A 5,647-nucleotide genomic window follows, 5' to 3' on the forward strand; every position below is an offset into this window, starting at 1 on the left:
GGGCAGCAGATTCAAAGTCCGTGAATATGACAGCCTGGCCCAACTTGTATAAAACATCTCAACCTGAGATTTCCTCAAGTCGAGATTTTCCTCAGCTGATATCTCCTCAAAAACGGCTTGTACAAAATTTTCTCAAGGATCAGGAGGAAGTCATCGACTAGGATGTCCTGAAATTCCTTGAGGAATTTTCATACAAGTTATTTTCAAGGAGATATTAGCTGAGGAAAATCTCGACTTGAGGAAATCTCAAGTTGAGATTTTTTATACAAGTGGGGCCTGGTTAGATTGAAGATGCAGACCCTATTTACCTGTATTTTTGGGGACAAGTTACCTGTTGAAACAGCATCATGGGACACTAGCCACTATAACAACAAACATACTTTTGGGACAGTTAAGAATTAAAATCATTCCGTTTTTGGACAGTCAGGAATAAAGCCATATATGTACCCGTATACCGGTAACTTTTTGTTGTCCGAGGCACCTCTATTCGCCACTTTCTGAGGTGTGAAACTATATACGATAAGATTAGTTAAAACAGGCCTAGTATTATTTCGAAAACTGTCGAATTGAAACAAGTTTTATAATCACCAAACAATTTTAATGTTAATGTGATCGCTATTTAGTAATAATTTCACGAATTTTCCATTTAATTTTTACCAAATCACACAAAAAGTGCTGTCCAATCGCACAGTTGTGTACACGATGTATGAACGATGAACACACGAATATTTTGGTGCGTTGTACGTGACCGCAACTGCACTTTGCAGGATGAAAGACGATATCTCCCATTTGTTTTGACAAAGGTAAAAACAAGAGTACGCTAGAATAAATGTAGGAGGACAGCACTGGCTTAAGTATCCAAGAATCCGAGATTTTCTAATATACAATCTGCTAATGAGACATTAAGAAGACCAGATTTAATCTATTATCAAAATTAAAACATTTTGGGATCTTTTTTCATTTTTACTTTGGGTTCTTCCGGTGTTTTGTTGGCCCGATTGATGTCCCGATTCCTTTAAATGCTGGCTGTTACGAGGACTAAAAACACTGTTATTATTGAAGCTAGGGAAATCTTATCTGGAGATTTTATTTTTAAATCCCTTTCAAATCGAATTCAGAAAATAATAAATGCACACTGATTTGTCCATCGTTAAACTGATATTGTGTAAAGTGGCGATATCAATTATGTTGAAGCAATTTGTTTTGTTAAATCGCAATTTTCATAATGGAGAGGACGTGGATGTTAACCTTTGTCTTAATGCGACATTCTAATTAAATTGACATTGGAATTCAATCTAGTCGAATAATGACGGATAATTTGACGTTACGTTGATGTATGAGGATAATCGAAGACACGTTTATTTCTGATGTTGATATCACGTTTGTATGAAACAATTACGAACATTCCTTGATAGTAATCACTCTGTTTTTTGATATTCGTTATTTGGCAAGGCTTATTCTTCCTCAGGACATCGAATCACATACACATATGTACTGACTACATTTGATAATACCGCTAATTGCTCAAAGGCCATAATGATATGAACTAGAATAACTATAAATTATTCAGAAAAGCAAATGTATGAAGATTGCGGGATTTGGCGTCCTCGTTATTGCCATGGTTGTACATGTATTAGGATGGGGTTTCGTTGCCCATCACATGTTCAAGACATAATAAGTTTTGTGATTGCTTGATTCCGCAAACTTTATCAGTGTTTCATTCATAGATAACTAAATCTGTGCTCAACTTGCTGTCATTTCATCATTTATCTAAAAAGCCTATAAAGTGGCATTCGTTAACAAGCTAAACTATTAAAGGAGACTAACTTGTGGTTTAATGCCAACAGGAATCAACGTAACGTATCGACAAGCATACATTGAACGTATACCACAAATGTAATACGTTTTAAAAGTGCTACAATGCAAGGTTACTTCAAGAAACGGAGAATATATTGAAAAGCGGGGGGGGGGGGGGGGATCTTCATTTATTTAAAGTAAATGTAACAAAAGATTTCCTAATTAATCGTATCTTATTTCTATCTCATATCATAAGATGCTCGTCCAATATTCAAGAGTTCCAATCAAGTTGTTACATACTGCATCGTTGCTATCATTGTGTCTAGTAAACAACATACCAATCTATCTACATTTTTTTCTTATTTTGGACCTTTTCTCGGTAATGTTTCAGGTGGTTGACGTTTAATCGCACTTCTCGGGTTTAAAATCGATGCCAATAATTTAACTGCAAATAGAGAATTCATCAATCCGGCGTGATGTAGCTTCTTATGTCTTTTTATATCTCACTAAAAGCAGTTATTTTTTTAATTTTATGTTTAAGTTCATTTATATGCGAAGCCATTAAGGAATTCCCTGCAGGGATAAACGTTTTCAAATTATACTGAATTGTCTTCCAACACATGCATTTTAATCAAAACAAGTACCTGCTGCATTCTCGCTTGTTTAAGGTGGCAAAGTAGTAATTTCAAAGAATTAAATTGAACTACAATACACTGGAGCAAACATGTTAATGCTTTTTCCTCATTAATCGTTTCGGTAATAGTTTTTGGTCATAGTGCAAATGACAATACAATTTATATATTTCCCACTTTAAAATGGAAATGAAATTGTTTTTTACTTATGTTAGATAAACAGTATTATGGTATTTATATAAGCTATGTAAATACAAGCATGTAGGTATGTTTTAAATAAATCATTATTTACTACTGAGACATTTCCTTGTTGTACATTATATGAACCACTTTAGTCCATCAGTCGTGCATTCAGATACTACGTACACAGAAATCTTGTTCTGGTTTATAGATGCATGAATGTATGGCGGATTTAATACCTAAGGCTTTCTGTGTGGGACCGTTTTTCATATATTGCGTGTGCACAACTTCATATAACGCAGACAACGTAAACAATATTTACCATGACGCGATATATCAAGGCGAACTATTTCCTTTTTCCGTCCGTTCGTACGTCCTTAATCCTATCACATTTGTTTGTAGCATTTATATAATGTTGTATATCCTACAATCAAATGTTAGATATGAATATCTGTATACTCTCCTGGTCTCCGTAACATACACATTTTCTGCTTAATCGAATCAGCTTTGTTGTTTAGCTCCGTTTCCGTCAGAGAGATAGCAGAAACTTTCGTCTATTTTACAAATATTTTCTACCACACTTCTAATGATAATGGGACCACAGCTTGTCCGTTGAACGATTCCACGATCGCCGTGGTCGGACGCCGTGTCGTCTACCGTAAAGTTCTTTGTTAAGCAGTAACCCCTTTGTAGGTTTGACAACAAAGAGGATAACTGATGATTGATAGATTGTACCTAGTGTTTATATAAATATATTGCCTTTAGCACCATTATGTGATTCCTGAGACCTTGGCATTTCCGTCGAATTTCTGCATCATTATATCGAAACACATTAAATTTCAATATTGATATTTGTTAAGAGACTAAAAAACATTCGCAGTGCTCATTAAAAGTTTAAAAGTGTTTCAAGACCGGCAGTGATGGTATGTGATGATGTTGATATGTTGGTATTTCTTCTTGTTTACAGTGCAGTAACTCATTAGTTTCCTCATTTTGCTTTCTTGATCATTATAATAAATCTTTTTACTTTGCATAAAACAGTAAGATGACCTTATTCCAAATGTGTTTAAAAAATATATAATAATTAATTGTCCTTTTTCATATATGTACAAACATACAAACGGAATTTTTGTATTCCTCTTTCCGACAGAATTCTTTGAATATTGCGGTAGCTCATATATCAAGCAGAAATAATTAAAGTGTAGTCCCATAGAACAGGAAGAGGTAGGTGAAAGACACACCAAGGCCGCGAGCTTTGGTGATGTGGCAATAGAAAGATAACGCTTGGCCTCTTCAATATTCCATCATTAGAAGTCACGCTTGAATTAATGAAGCGAGGGAAAATAAGACCTGGTGTTCCGGAAGAGTTAGCTTCTAATGCTTCATCGACGACACTCTCAATGCAAATATTGGTCCGTCCAAATAAATAATGTCACATTCTCAAGTGAGAACAAGGTAAAAACTAACGGAATCAACAGTCAAACTAACAAGCATCAAACACACTCATTTTCATATAGGAAAAAATGAATATTTTTCAATGAGATCATTATGGCGACTGTTATTTTTATCAACCTGTACCTTTTGAAACCTTGTGTGACGAGTTTGCCAAACAGTTAACGACTTCTTGCACGAAAATCGTGATAATGGAAACAGTCCCTTTGATATCGAATCAATTGTGACAAGTAAACATCATAGGCTGGAGAAGCACAATGTTGCTTTACAGAAAGGAAAAATTCACAATAGCGGACGTGAAATCATAAATCCTGGTTGAACGCTGTCCATAAAGCAAATACTCACCTCCTTAACCATGAAGTGACTTCTCCAACGAATATCTTTTTTTAAAGTAAAGGACGAAAAACAAGCTTCCCTTACATGTATAAATCGTTCCAGGTCTAATAATTAGGATATCGTGCAAAGTTCTCAGAACTAAATCAATATATAGAAGGAAATAATGAATACATCTGATTTAGCCTGATCAACAGCTTTCTGTACAAATGATTAAAACAAGTTTTAAATATATATATACATTGTATTATCATTAACATTGTTCTCGCTTTAGGACCTGACATTACTAACATTTTTATCTATTGTAAGATTTCCGTATAAATCTTCATTATTTTTTTTATTGTTAAAGTAATTGGATCCATTTTGATTTTGAATTAAAATCGTTATAAACATGTTGATGTGTTCATATTGTTGATGATTTTAACATGATTATCATTCATTTATGGGACAATATAATGAATTTTGTCGTTTTAACACTCGAATGCGTCTCGCGTTAATACTGAAATTCATTATCTAATTGCCATTATATGCATGAAAACAAGCATACCATTCCTCTTCAAAAATAATTTGAGTCTAAAAGCGATGTAATTATCGCAATATCAACGAAATTCAACAGATAACTATACAATTTTGTCCGAAACTGTCCCTCAAATGTTCTTAGCCAATCAAAAGGGTCCTTTCAACTATTGATGGCTTAGAACCTCAACCAACTATCCAGTCAAGCTGTCGACAGATCCAGGTCAGGTTGTAGGTCCAGGCATTAGATGTTTTTTCTGCGTGGATTGTCTGTCTAAATTGTCGTTTATATTGATTCCTAGTGTGGATACCAAAAAACCGCCATATCTTGCATAGAATGGCAAAAGAATTTATTCTCTAAAGTAGTATATCGATAAAACAACAGACATTGCTGAGAGGCATCGGCAGAGATCATGACGGGAGACTCGTCCGAAGTTGTCAGTACTTATTTTTTCAAATGAAGATGAGGATTTATGTATAATTCTCTAAGGAATTATGAAAAAAGGTAGTAGACAAACCAAGTGATATGATTTCATTTAGCTGAGATACTACTGACTGAAGTTGATCCTTGGATTGAAATGATCGCCTACTGTAACGTTTATCGTCTTTCTTAACATTTTGAAATTACCGACAATCTCACTTGACGCGGAGAAAAAGTGAATCAGTAGATGTCAAAAAGATTATCATCGTCGTACTCTCCACTTCACATTTGGATGACACATTTTAGCATATCGTTA

Source organism: Ylistrum balloti, unplaced genomic scaffold, assembly GCF_031769215.1.
Source record: "Ylistrum balloti isolate Yb309-2 unplaced genomic scaffold, AGI_CSIRO_Ybal_v1 Utg371392, whole genome shotgun sequence".
Lineage (NCBI taxonomy): Eukaryota > Metazoa > Mollusca > Bivalvia > Pectinida > Pectinidae > Ylistrum > Ylistrum balloti.